This window comes from Chelmon rostratus, chromosome 1, assembly GCF_017976325.1.
Source record: "Chelmon rostratus isolate fCheRos1 chromosome 1, fCheRos1.pri, whole genome shotgun sequence".
Taxonomy (NCBI): domain Eukaryota; kingdom Metazoa; phylum Chordata; class Actinopteri; order Chaetodontiformes; family Chaetodontidae; genus Chelmon; species Chelmon rostratus.
This window is the reverse complement of record NC_055658.1, coordinates 28,184,703-28,199,625: the sequence shown is the minus strand read 5'-3', so window position 1 is coordinate 28,199,625 and position 14,923 is coordinate 28,184,703. Positions and strand designations below refer to the sequence as shown.

The 14,923-nt window shown below is 41.9% G+C and overlaps 1 protein-coding gene across 4 annotated transcripts in view; it reads left to right on the top strand.

The window, feature by feature from the left end:
* Positions 1 to 5,952: 5,952 nt before the first annotated feature.
* Positions 5,953 to 14,923, top strand: part of LOC121607166 (zinc finger protein 609-like) — a 73,511-nt gene continuing 64,540 nt past the window's right edge. For 3 of the 4 annotated variants that reach the window (XM_041937882.1, XM_041937890.1, XM_041937865.1), the window contains exon 1: positions 5,953 to 6,378. The gene's annotated coding sequence lies outside the window, so the exon portion shown is untranslated. The remainder of the gene's footprint in view (positions 6,379 to 14,923) is intronic. The other variant, XM_041937873.1, reaches the window with a different exon arrangement.

Below are 14,923 nucleotides of genomic sequence, written 5' to 3'. Positions count from 1 at the left end.
TTTTTGTGCTTCTGCCATGGGTTAGTAGGCTTTGTAGTTAAATTGTTTCTTTTCTCTGTCTGTTTTAATTGTGTTTAATTTTGATGTACGATCTGAAATCTGCACAGGGCGTTTTATTTTGAAAATCTACTGGATTCTCTACATCATTCCTGTTTCTGACCTCCTGTCTGGCTCGATGCATCGTCCGTCAAAAATAAGCGCATATTCTCTGTGAAGCAGAGCGCAGATATGCTTCTGGGTCGCTTCTGACACGGAGACATTGTGCACCTGGTGGAAATGCACTCATTGAATGGAACGTCGTGCGCTAGGTGGAATTTAGGGGTTAGGGTTGGAGTAATCCACATGGGTGTGGGGGTTTGTTTTTAGAAGCATAGATGCAACTGAATGATCATAGAAATATTATAAGAATATTATAGGAATACTACAGGCAGCAGTGTGTCTCTATGATCCTCTTGATCTTGTTTCGCTGTGACTACATGTTGCTACTTGTCACTTTGATCGTGAAGGTGACACAAATCTATCGAGTATATAGGCCACAATATAGTACAGAATTGCGTATTTACCATAATGGTTTAGAGAATATTATAGATCCAAGACTGACAAAAGGGCAGGACAGAGAGAAAACTCTCTCTGCTACCAGGAGAGGGAGAGGGAGGACGACGGGATAACAACAGGTCAGGCATCCCTACTCAAATCGCCTACTGGGCTAGCGAGATTTTATTACATTAGGACAGAGCCAGAATAGCTGTCTCCATCTGTGCTAAGCTAACTGGCTACTGGATATACATATATATCATATTATATATCAAAGTAAACATCCAGACACAAGAATGGTGTCAATCTTCTCATCTGACTCACAGTCCTTGGAGGTGTGTTTCATAAAACGCATTTCCTGATCACACCTACGACTGCCTGATGGGACACCTTAATGCAGGAACTCAGCTTTTTAGAGCCGAGCAGAATTCCCCCCACGCCTGCCTCCAGAGTGTGTCATGGCTCGTCGGCTTTGGTTAGTCCAGAGGTACGAGGTGGGCCCCATCTGAGGAGGGGAAGCAAATGAACTTTGGACAGCTTTCATCCCCCAAGGCAAGTGAGTAAAATGCAGTCAGAGATCTAAGACATGGATCCCTCTAAGTGTTTTCTCTTTATGAGGGCCTACGACCTGTTTGCCCTTGAAATGTTTGCAACAGTAAATATTAATATCTGTTCTATAAAATATCTTTCCCACCAAGGATTATGATCAAAGGAAATCTGTGTTGTGCAATTATCGATAAATCTGCACAGTAGCGAGACCAAACTGACTTTACAAAGGGCTTCTGGCTTGACAAGAAACTGATTCAGAGTCCTCAATAGAAGAGCAGATGCATAAATTCAATTAAACATGGATTTCCCATCACAAATGGCTTTCACTCGCTGCCATTTCTAAAGATCCACTGATAAGTGGTCAATTTACTCCGTGACCTTTTCACCTCGCTGAATGCGACGGCACCTGCAACGACACAAACGTGGACGGTGATTTTGAAGATTTAAAAATTTAAAACCACTTTCCCAAAGAGAACACCACAGAAACGGAAAGCGACTACTGCGTGTTCATGTTAGGCTGGAATGACAGTCCACAGAAAGCCCCCCACCAGGGCGTCTTCGCAGCTTCTCAGAGCTTTTTAACACACATGACGCCACACAGAAGACAGTTCTGATGATAGTCTGTCTTCGAGGCCTCTGCTGTCATGAGGGTAAATCTCTGAACACAGTGATTTGTCAAGCTTTAGTCTCTTGAATATGTAAAATAGTCCCTTCCAGGCTTCTGTTTTCTTCGGAGCAGGCACTGTAACAGATACATAACATGATTACTCTGGATTAACTATTAGCATATTGCTATATGATAGACAATACATACAAACCCATTTTTTGCCACAGGCTTACAAAATGTGTTCTTATTCTCGTGACTGTTAAAATGTAATGATGTGACAGATGTGCAGACATTTGACAAGACTGTTGACATTTGAGAGGCAACGAAAGAAAAAAAAACGTAACAATCCCCATACTGATCTGAAATCCTTCTTTCGAGGTCAGCTCCATTCAAAGACATGTTTTGTAAATGCCTCATGACTGCTATGATTTCTGTTTGACTAATTGGGTCAAGACATCAGTTCGTCCCAAATGAAATGTTTTGTACAAATTTAGAGCGCAGAGTAAAAAAAAAAAAAAAGTCATTACTTTTATTTTTGAGCTCCTTTTTGTCCGAGGAGCAACAAGGTTGATGTGTTAAAAAGACAAATGAATGCATTTTTTCTACTTCCTTTTGTTTTTGCCTTTTCATGCATTATTCAAGTCACATGTTTGGCTCGAGAGTGCACCAGGAACCAGATCTGCTTATTGACATCGCTGTTCATTGTTGATTAATTCTTGGCTCTCGGCCAATCTGATGGTCAAGAAAAATATTCTCTGCTCAGTTTAATGCATTTGGTCTGCATGAGTCCCATCCGTTCGACACTAAATGGTGTTTGCATGGCGAAAACCAGGTGATCAAACCACACTGTGAATAAAAGGCATCCAAATCCTCTTCCTGGCTGTCTCTGTATCCTATAACAAGACTACAGCTGAGTCCAAAATCACTCCCTCATTCACTGGAGCGTTTCCCTGTGGGATTTATACAGAACATTCATTGCAATTCACTGAATAATTGTCGAGATATTTCAATCAAAACCACAAATGTCATCATCATGGTGGCACTCGAGGATGAATCAGTGGATCAGCAGTTACTCGGATTGACCCTCTGGGGACCATGCATATCTGTACAGAAGTTTCTGTTAATCTAACCAACAGTGAGACATTTCAGTCTGAACCACAGTGGTGGACCGATCGACAGACTGACCCACTGCCGTCCTTAAAGACATGCCGCTGGTGTAGCTACAAATGGGAAAACACAAGTGTTATGAGTGGATGTAATGCAGAAGCAAAAATCTCACCTCTGCAGTGATTCACTCAGCTTTGTGTCGTATCGATCTGCAGACTGGAAAAGAATTGGGTCATAGTAGAAACTATTTGCTGAATCGCTGATCTATTCATAATGCTACAATGCCGTATCCTATTAAGCTGTTTGTCCTTGTGTTCGTAATTATGTTGTTTGGTATCACTTTATTCTGCTGTCATTCATGAATGTGCTCCATTGCTGTCGGTTGACACGGATCTTTCATTTCAAACGCGCTAAAGACAAAAGTCTCTTTTAAATGGGTTTCAAGCCTTTACAGTTTCTTTTATGGAGTAATGGAAAGATGATCACACGAATCGAGCCAGCCCCTCTGTGATTCCACATGGCTGGCTGATTAGCCCTTTCTCACTGATGGAAAACACATGGCGTCCTCGCAGCTCGTTCATTTCAGGGTTTAGCCGGTGCTGCCACGCTCGGCGGCGAGAGCACTTGGTTTTCGAGCCTCAGCCTTGAAGGGCAGTCATCATCAGAAATCTGTCCCCTCCGGTCCCCACTTGCCCCTGACTGTTATTTAGCTTTCCAATGGAGGCTGGCTGCTCCCAGGGGAAGGCATGAGTGTGCCTGCCAGCAGGAATGCATTGGAGGCAACAGAGGAAGATGGAGGATGGATGGAGGATGGTGAGTAGCTGCTGCTGCTTTTCCCTCTGTGTGAAAATGAGTCCATTAATTCAGCCCCCTCCCATGCCTCTCCCCCAGCCCTCCCTGCGCCTGTTGTCTCTGTTTGTTAGCGAGATGATTCCTTCTGTCATGTCAAAGGCAACATTATCATATTCTTGTTGCCTGGGAAACCAGCGCCGAGAGAGACAACGACTTAAAGCCTTCACGGTGTTTGAAGCTGGTAAACATGAAAGGTTATCCGTGGTGCTGCGAGAGCTGGAATCCTAACGTATCTTAAAGGGTCTTATTGTTGCAATCTTCCCTTTTTTTCCGGCTCACTGAGAGATTCCCTCTTGGTTGTTTGTTAATAGATTCACTTCAGTTAAATTGGAACATGGCTTAGATTGTCACAACGGTAACATGTCCAATTTGCACTGAAGCGTCAAGATCAAGTTCTGACCTCCATATTGTTTTCTTTTCTTTAATCAAGAGCATTAAAAGATTTGAAATCGCTGGCATTCAACATGACGCACATTTGACACGGTTGGAAGAAAGTGAACCAGCAATTATTTACAGATGATATCAAGCCTTAAAAAGAATGTTTCCTTTCGTTTGTTCAAGATTACGCTCACTCTCTAAACCAAATGCAGTTACAGTATGTGACAAATTAAGCTTCATGAAGTGTTTATAATAGGCCGCTTCAGTGATATCGCTTCTAATAACACGCCATTTATATGGGGGTTTAAGATGTAAATACTAGCTTTTAACAGCATTCAAAAAATCATCTAGAACATATATAAAAGCCACTGATGTGAACAACGTTTGGGTTGCCAAGTTGTTTTTATGCTCCACCAGCATGACACTCAGTCATCAGGAAGATGCTCCAATGGATTGTTCACCAGCTTTTCTCTGGAAAAACTAGACAAAGATCCACCCACCAGTAACTGAACTATATTTACAACTGCAGACTTGGATTGTTGTAAAAAAAAAACAATTATTAAAGACTTATTTCTGTTTATATCTTCAGGTCAGGTGGTTTATTTCAAAGTGAGGAACCATGAACATCAATTATTGGACTACCAACATTTATAAATGCATTATTATCAAATAAACACCAGTAGTTTTCACACAGCAACCCAAAAGTTGTTCTGAATCAGTCTTATGACTGCTCTATAAAGCAGGTAAATGCTTATTAACCATCAACAATGCTATTTGCTGCAACTTATGAACTGATTATAAAGGGTACCTTGTTAGAAAGGGGTGCTTTTGTTATCATTCCTAGAACAAGGACAATATAGAATCAGTGCTTCAGTAATGCAGCCTGATGATAAGTCAGGTCGATGCTTTTCCGGCTGACAATAACACTTCCAGTTTGACTTCCCAGGCAGTCATTATCAACTACACAGCATCATGTGTGCTTTTCTACACCTTCACAGTTATGTAACCTAATTATAATCTAAAGATGGTCTAGCGGGTATTACTTGATTTCTTCCTAGTGTTTGAAACATCCATAATTCAGTATGCCATAGCAGTAGACAGCGTATATCACAGTTGGTGCTAAATGAAGAGTCAATGAGTCGTTACTGAATGAACTGTAAGTTAAGTGACAAAAATGTTGTTTATCGACTTATCGTTTAAATGATTTAGCAGCTGAAATCATTCACTGATTCCTCTTTGTCAAATGTGATGATTTTCAGGGTTTCTTTCTGTTTTTGTAATCATTGTAAATGTAATGTTTTGGACCAATGGTGGTATTTGGACATTGTGATGGACATTTCGCACTATTTTTGGATATTATTGAAGCAATTCATTGATTGATTGAAAACCAGTCTGATTAATTGATAAGTAAAATAGTTTTCTGTTGCAACCATAGTCACAGTTTATATAATATTTGTTTTTTGTTTTTTTTGCAACCTTTTTTTTTTTTTTACAATCAACAATTAATTATTTGCTGCTTTGGAGGCAAATTCCAGTAATTTTGGTATCAATTGGACTACTTTTAGGCCAAACAATACATAAATTAAATAAGGGATTTTCCTCCCTGGAATTTTATTTCTGGCAGTGTGTCTAGAAACAGAAAGAAACTTATTTTTGGTGTTCAGGGTTTGGAGGAGACTGAAATCCTGGCTCCGGCCCTGCCTCTGACCACCAGCTCCCTGCCTCTGTAACTCAACACATTGGATGGCAGTTGGGCTCGCTGCTGGGTTTTTCCTCTTTGACAACAAACAAACGAGTCAAATCACAGTCCATTCAGTGTTGTTAATCCAGTTCCGTATCTTTAGCCCGGGTGCCGTGGACTGTGACAGTTCAATCCGACTGGAACGCCTCATCCTGGATTTCCTACCCGCTCCCGCTGCCGCTGGTTGGCTACATTGTATCAGTTCCCACACGAAGAACCACCACGGCGCTCATCCAGAAACGGCGAATACGGAGGAATTAACCTGGATGGGAAGCTCTTCACTGTGGGATTAATTGCCATAAGGTCGCGGAAGAGGACCGGACTTGTGTCGGGCTTGAGACCGCACCGATAGAATGCCCTCCGCACTCGGTTGTTTTCGATGTGGACGGTATCTCGAAGTGTGATGGCAGAAGTCCAGTGAATCGCTGGCCTCCCCTCCTCTCTTGTGTTGGATGTCTTGGGGAGTGCGCTGCCACTGCTTTCTGGTACTTCAGATTTTTTTTAGAGGTTTTACTGTAATTCAAGCCAATTCCTCTGATTTGTTCTTTTTATGGAGTGCACACCACCATGGACATACCAGGGTTTGGAATAGGAGTGGCTAGCTAAGTCGGTAAGTTAGTACATTTTTGCCTTTTTTTTCCTCTCATTGTTGATAGTGCTACGACTCGTTAGCCATTTAACGTTAGCCTTTCGTGCAAGGCAAGCTGGCTAGCTGTACACCATATAAGTAGCCAACACAGCATGCAGCAGCAAGCAAGCTAGCCAAGCCTGACTGCACTCTGAGCTCATTGTTTCACTCTGCCAGCTAGCGTACTAGTCAGATTAGCTCATTACCCCGAGCTAAGTTAGCTCTGTTAGCTTCTTGAACTTCAACTAACGTGTAAACCCGTGAAAACGGTTAACTTAACATGCAACGCAGTCGCCAACTAAAGCCGTTTAACTTGAGTACAAGGGTAGCAACGGACAGCTATCACCTCGAGGAGGAGAGTAAAATTTATTAATGGTACAAAAACACACTTTTTGCTCAAATAAATGTCACTTAAAGTGAAATTTAAGGCAGCAAAACGTTACGAGGAAACGTGAGTTTGACAGAGTTAAAGCTGCGGATTCCACCAGTGTGACCGTTGGGGTTACAGTGTTTCCCAACCGGGGTACCGGGGACCCCAGAGCGCCCGTCCGAGGGTTTTTAGTGATCTCTAGAAAAACTGAAACCGGAACGTTTTTCATGAACGTGTCGCTCTCGAGGATTCAGCACAAAGTGAGAATGTTTGTGACTATTTGAACCCTACGTTTCACTTCCGCTGCCAGTGTAACAACAATGGGAGCCGTGCTCTAACAAGTTCTATCTAGAACATCCTTCTCCAGTGCTCCTCAAGGAGACAAGATCTCATGAAATGGTGGTTTGTGGTCTAATAAGCCTCGAGTTAGAGCTTTCTGACGTGAAAAAATGTGGGACTCTTCTCTCCAGATTCTTTTCCTTGGCTGGTGTTGTGGGGGCTGTCCCATCTGAAATGAGTCATTCAATTAAAGCACAAAACATTTTTTACGAGACCACTGTGGGCTCAGCCTGTGCTCTACCCTGTGGTCTGTGCTGCTCCAGAGAGTATGGCAGTGCCACATTAGAGACTGGCCAAGGAGTCTGCAGCACAACACCCAGCTTTTGATAAAATAGCTCCAAATTGCAGAATTTCATAATAAAAAGTTTGCACACAAGGTTTCCTTTCAACAGCAATATTCGTCTGAGTTTCAGTTTGCCATATTCGCATAGGCAAAAAGATGGTTTGTGGCAACAAAAGTAGGAGATTAGGTTTTAATCGCCATTGTGCAGGCAAGCTTTTAAGATGAAGTTGCCATAGGTTTTGCACGGCCTTGCTCATTGTTCCCAATGCACTGCTGCTAACAGTTAAACACACGATTGGTTGTTCACGTGCTATTTGTGTTTCTGTTTCTCCTTGTGCCGCTCGTAAGTGCTTACAATGTAACTGTGACGATCCTCCATCTGGCGTGACTAAATGAACGGACATCGAGTCTCCGCGAGTGTTTAGCATTACCTCATAGGGATATATTTGAGAGAGGGTCAATGGTGTCTATGAAAAGGCCGAATTCAGTTTTACTAAGACAGATGAATCGGCCAGGCTTGTACATCTGTTGGCAGCTTATTGCAAATTTATCAGTTTTGGAATATACGTCGACTGATAAGTACCAAGAAATTGCAGTGCAGAAATGTCAAGCTAGTTTTGATATAATCCAAAAGCGGGGTCTCCTTTCCATAGTTTTTCCGCCACAGACCCATGACAGGTTTATAGTGAATCAGACTTGCTTAATATGTGTCTTGATTACAGTAAAAAAAACAACAACTATGGGATCCATACCAAGTTTGTTTTTACAGCTATGTAAAAAAGATAGTATAATGATATATTGATCTTGGACTGTTCCGTTATTTCAATACAGTTTGGACTAAAGAGCACACTATCCACCCAAGCAATGACGAATGTCCAGTAATGGAGGTGAGAGCTGCCATAAGATGTGCAATGACATGCTGAAATGCGTCACCTGCTGTCAGTGCTATTTCTTCAGATAAACGCACCAATCACAGAGAGAAAGAAGGAATTTTGAATATTTGGCAGTAAAACGTTGTACTTGTTCCTAAAGAGCCTCAAGCGCTCCTGGCTAATGCTGCAGTTAATTTGAAATATCAGTTTGGCAGCTCCATTGTCGGGGTGTGGCAATAACTCTGAGCTGCTGACACTGATAAAGGGAAACCTAACATAAACGCAGGCGTAAGATATTACATGAAACCCTCCTACACACAATTGTAGTAATACGTCACGATGCTGTTAATCCACTTTGTTCCAGTGCATCATGCAATAAACATGGCTCATTTGCTCTAGGCACTCAACCGGTATTTTGGATGTTGGAAGTTCCTGGTGCTGCATCAAGTCAGCTAGCCGCTGACTTGTGGTTTTGTAGTACTTAACGCTTTGTCACAGAGGTCAGCAGGAAGCAGCAGTTGGTTTGTTTTGAAGTGTAGTCTCGCTGTGCTGTAGCAGCCGTTGAAACCAGAATGGGTGGTTGGTAATGATTTCAGGTGTCATACAGTTAGTGATGTGAACACAGTAGAATAAACTTCACTGTTTGGTGCATTTCACCCTTTCACTCAGCCGGCCACAAAAGGCTGCTTTAGTCCAGGGAGCAGTGAGAAGATCAACTTAACTCGAGGTACCGTAATTTGTCAGCTGTGCCTATAAATGATTCAAGCCTTTCACTTAGCCTGTAAGTGTTTGGTCAGTATTGATTCATTACTGCCTTTCATGTATTGATTTTATGCATTTTTAAGGGTGTTTTACGTTGAGACCTATTATTACTTATTCTTCTAATGTTCTTGCCAAACTGAAATAAATACAAGAGAAAGGAAGAGAATTTCCTTCCCAAAATTGAAATAATGTAGCTGATGAAATAATTATCTGAGCACCAGTGTTCCTGTTTGTACTCAATCGTTATTTGTTCTTTTCTGCCTTTTCTAACGAGGAAAATTCAGCACTAGCTCACTGCGAGGCAGAGAGCTGAGAGCTGTTACCGCTTCCTTTCCAGCTGACTACCTTTTCAAAGGCAGTTCCTCTCCGTCTGATTACCTTTTTTTAGTCATAATTTGTTCCAATCATTGTAAGGGTGTTAGGGGCCTTGTTGTAACACGTCAGGCACATTTTCTACAACCTGACAGAGCCATCAATTGCAGAGTGAGAGTAAAATTTAAGACTCTAAGCTCCACATAATAGCATGACGTTGTATAGTTGTCAGAGATGTGTAAATTTGTGCAACGCCCGGTCGACATGAGAGCGACGCCACTTGAAGAAATTGCCATTTCCTAATCCACCAGTTTAATTTTTGTGCTAATTGAGCTGCTGGGGTGTGACCCCGATTTCAGTGATTAATGTATGTGCTGACACTGTGGCTTTCAGCTTTCAGATATGTTGTGACCAGAAGGAAATACTGAATCTTAAGGATCTGCAAAAACCAGTGATACTTTATGTTTTTGTGTTTATTTTGTCCGTTTTTGCACCTTTTTAAAATCTGTTCCACGTCAGGCCATGTGTCAAAGAAACCGTGTGGAAGACGAGAATTTAACAGTGTTTGTTTAGAGGTCCGGGCCATCAGATTAGTCCAGGACAAGGGGATTATGTTGGCTTTGTAAGGCTCCCGTCATCTCATGGCTGCACACCAGCTGATTGCAAAGTAATAAAGCATTTAACCTGTATCCTTAAAGGCAGCTGCTAATTTGAAGGCTTTCGGGTACCTTGAAATCACTTGAATGACGTAATTTACTTCTAATGAATGCATATTCTTGGGTTAGGGTGAAAGAAATAGAACACATGCGAAATGAGAAGCGAATGCATTCATTAATTCTCTTTGTGCAGTGGGGAGTCCATATTAAGCCTCATCATGTAGTTAATGTCATTAGACAGGTTGAGATGAAATGGAGCACCTTTGTAGCTGAAAACATGCAGCGTTTCCTCAAGGTTGAGATTTATTTGAAGTGGTCCTCCCGAAGTGATGGGGGGTTGGGCTTGTTTGAGCGCTGGTGGGACGCTCCAACATCTTAAGAGAGCAGAAAAACAGCATTGCATACATGACCTTACCTCCAGATCGTAGCCAGTAATTGTAAATTCAAGTCAGCGCAGTTGCACACAGCAGACGTTTTATTTCCTAATCCACAGAATCAGCTGCAGGAAACAGGAAGACATTTAAAAGGAAGAATTAATGTTCGAGATTTCTCAGTCAAGTTGTTTGTCCTATATTCTGCTCTTAGCCCTCTAGATATCTATCAGTGCAGAGTAGAACAATTAGTGCATTCGTTTTTTGACTATTGAAATCAGTTTTTTTAAGTAAAAACTCCAAACATATTCGCATTAAAGCTTCTCAAATGTGAAAATGTGCTGCCTCTCCGTGTCTTAACATTATCGTAGATTAAATGTTTCTGGGTTTTGACTGTTGGCCACTTGATTGCATCACCTTGGGTCTCGGTAAATTGTGACGGCCATTTTAACCGGTGACTGATGTTATATAGGGCACATGATAAAATGAGGCAATAACCGGCAGATTAATTCGATTATGACAATGATTATTATTTACAGCCTTAATACAGAGTCCAGCTCAGTATTTTTTATTGTCCTACATCCTGCAGCTTCATATTGCACATGTGCCCTAAAGTAGGCTCACATTAAGATTTGTTAAGTGGTGTAGATACATATTTTAACAGTTTAATAGATCTGCATTAAAAAGCATACATCAAAGCTTTCTTGTAAGTGTTTTGTGTTGTGTTTTCTATCTTATCCATTAAGAATTGTCATCTAGAGCTGTTGTGAGTCAGAGGTCGGGACTGTATTTGAGTCGTCTGTTCATCTCCAACAGGAACAAAACGCTGAGGTTCAAAAGCAGCTCTCAGCAGTGCTTGAGAAGCATGGAAATAGTAGCAATGGAAACAACGCTTCTTAATGTTACTCCAAGCAGCTCACTTCATGCACAGACTTGCACTGCCTCTGTAAACATCATGAATTAAAACTGCTCATTGCTGTTTTATTTGCTTGTGAAAACGTCAAAGCACAGCGAGGTGTGTTCCTGACAGCTTGCGGTTCACTTGAAATGCAGCAGGTCGGAGTAAACAAAGAATCTGAAATGGATCTGCGTTTGTGTAGTCAATATTGATCCATCCAGTCATCCATCCTGTGGACCAGCCTGGGACACTTCAAATTCATCTGGGTTGGCCACCAAAATACATTTTATATATGTGAATTGTTGTCTTCTGTGAGAATATTATCTAAATGTTGACTAGATGTGACAGCAGTCATTTGAGTTGTAAAGTTGTATCAAAGAATATGCAACTCTGCTTTAGTTTTTATGGCACTGATTGGATTTCTCAGTCGTGAATTGCCAATTACAGCAGAAAAGAGCACACTTTGAATTCTTGATGCACAGTTGCTACTTTGCCAGAGACTTGTGATCCATCTTTTCCTGGGATGCGAGCCCAGGTTATACTCAGCTCTCCCCCACACACGCTATAAAGATATTGTCAGCTCTTGTGGCGCAGCACAGTCTCGAGTGCTACGAAAATGCTGTCTCATTTGCCTTTGCTTTGAAGCATCGTCCTCTGTGTTCTTAGAAAGAAAAGCCACAGAAATCGTGAGTCTGTTCAGGCCGGTTTTGATAGGTGGATTTTGGTGTTGTTGTAAGAACGAAGCCCCGTCAAACTGCATTATGTTCAACATGCTACTGCTTTCGGGACAGTCTTCATTCATCCACTCATAAGCAACATGACCTCGTTTATCGCTCTCGCCTCACTTGTTCCTGACGCTGGTGATCTTTTCACTGCAACTTGCACATGACAATTATCCACCTATAAATGGCTGGTTAATATACCAGTGTGGAGAAAACGGTGTGAGATTGCGATGCTTTGAAGCTGTTCTTCAATTTTTAAACCTAATTGGTTGACAGAAAACAAGCCCAATGTCCTCCCCGATGCTGTAAACTTGATTTTAGCTGTACGAATGCCACAGTGTTTACACAGAGATACATCTTTGAGTCGAGCTTAGTCTAGATCATGAAAGGTCTGTGAAGATGTGATGTGTGGGAATCCCTCAGAGCACATCAGTACTACAGCGTGATGGCAGTGAGTGGGTGGTTCTGTCCCCATTGCCCTAATCATACTGCGGAATCCACTGTCATCTGTAGAATCAAAGAGGAACAGTTGTCTCCCTGGGATGAAACATGCCTCACGCGTGATATTGACAAGGAAATGAGAGAACATCTGCAAATGACACAACTGCTGCAGTCAAAAGCTGGAACACATGATTAAGTGGAACTTCAATACAAATGTCAATACTTTCAGATTCCCCCCCCCCCCTGCACAGCTGTGTTAATGTTAGAAGAGTTCTTCTGTCCTGTTTCACATTGCTGCCTGAGCACATGTGGCAACAGATGTATTGAGATTTTACATCCGGTTTGGTTTAAAGCACATCCCCATCAAACCAGCATCGCTTTATAGACCACTGAAGTGTTGCCGTTCCAGGCTCACAGTGGTCATGTCCAGTCCCTTTTACTGAGCGTGGATAAAGAATTAACTGGCATCGAAGGCTTCAGTTGTTTGATTCTCCAGGACAGATGAGGACACAGTAAATATCACAGGACTAGTTTATTAGGCAATATGTGTTTTCAGCTGTTCAGTAATGGAAATGTTGCTAAAGAAAGGAGTGCTGTCTTTTGCTTTCTTTTTTCTACTTTGCATTTTATAGAGTGACTTCCATTATATCTGCCAATTTTGAGCAAAACAGTCCTTTTTGGCATGCAGTTACAGGCAATCATACTCGGGCCCTGAAGGTTTGACAGTAATTCTTGGCCCATTGCTGTCGCCAACCACACTTTGACCACTGTCAACCATTTTGTGTCGTCTGGTTGCTGTTTTTGGTAACCAACACACTGATTCCTCTGTCACTGGTAGAAAATCTTGCACATACAAGAGTGCTGCAGTTGTGTTATGTTGGAGATGGCAGTTTTTGTTGAAGTTTATGTGAAACAAAGAACCACATCATTGATAAACCCAGAACACAGTTGCTGAGTAAGAGAGTATAAAGCAAATCATTTGAATAAATCACCCCAAGCTGTGGGAAATTGGAACAGGCATTTTAAAAAAGAAAATTTCTGACTAAATAATTATCAGAGAAATAAACATAAAGGTCAGATTACTACAAAGCACTACAGAACGTACGGAATGGGCAGTGCGGTTTGAAATATTAATCGGCAAATCAGGACATCCTGGAAAACCTTAAATAGTTAACAACGTTGTAAAACTTAGACAAGTGCACTCAGTGGAGTGCAGATCTCCGCCAGGCCTACACTCAAGATGGTGGCGAAGATAACAGAAACAGGGATTTCTTCATCTCGTATCATGCCTAATTTTAGTGGACCATAACATATCGGGTCTGGAATGAATCTGCAGATGCTCCGGGTCAAGACCAAACTTTTCTACAGATGTCAGTTTTTGAGCCATAACAAAGGCTAAAATGTGGCCTGCAACAGCCGAGTTAGGCTTTGTTTTTAGCCTAGCTGATTGCTAATGCCCTTTGCAGTTGTGTGATGTATCTCTAAGTGAGGAGGGATCAGTCAATGTGGGTTTAGAACAGAGCAGTCAATAAAATATGTTTTCCAAAAATTGTGAATCACTGCAACCATGAGAAGTCCTTGAACATGCAGTCATTAATGTCCACAGAAATATTGGCATGATTGGTCCAGTTGTATTCGAGATTTGCTTTGAACGGATACACACACACACACACACATACGCAAACACACACAACCAAACACATGATCCCCTCCAGGTTTAGGCCTGCAAAGATAATGACACTTCTCACCCATTACAGAAGAAAAATGCTAACGGCGCTGGGCACATCACACCATGGAGCAGGCGGTGAACATTGTTTTCTTCTTGCTTCAGTGCCGTCACCATGATGTTTACTGCACACGATAAAACCGTTTGCAGAGTGGACATTCGTCTAAACACTGGAGAAGCAATCTCGTGGCTTTAACATAAGTGGATTGGACTGTCCTGACTGGTTTGTAAAAATATGGGTGGGTTCACTCAGCAGCTTAAGACAGATTTATGCCTCCGTGTTGAGATGTTGTGGTATCTACGTGCGGGGCAACAGACGCAACATGGGCTACATGGAGACCACAAGAATTGTAATTGAGCAGCTTGGTCTGCTTTCTGTTTGCTTCTACATTTTTCCACTACTGGTGACATTTGTTGATAGGGAAGACAACATGGATGCCCGATTATCCTCCTCTTCGGTGATGGTAGACGAATGTGTATTTCGTGATCTTGCAAAAGCAATTTCCACTGGAAGCCTTCTTCTAACTACAGTCAGCGCCATCCTGAACAAAGGGAATAAATGAAGGTAAACTCAATTACTTTGGGTGCATAATAAATGCACGACACAGCCCGATAATGTATGTACAACACATCCATCTAGTGTGGTAGCACAGCTATGACAATCAGCGGGTTAAATCCTACACCGAACCATAAATCAGTTTGCACGCTGTAGGCATCCACAGCAGGAGCAGCGAAACAACTCAACAGAGAATCATAAATTCAGCTTTAGTGTTAT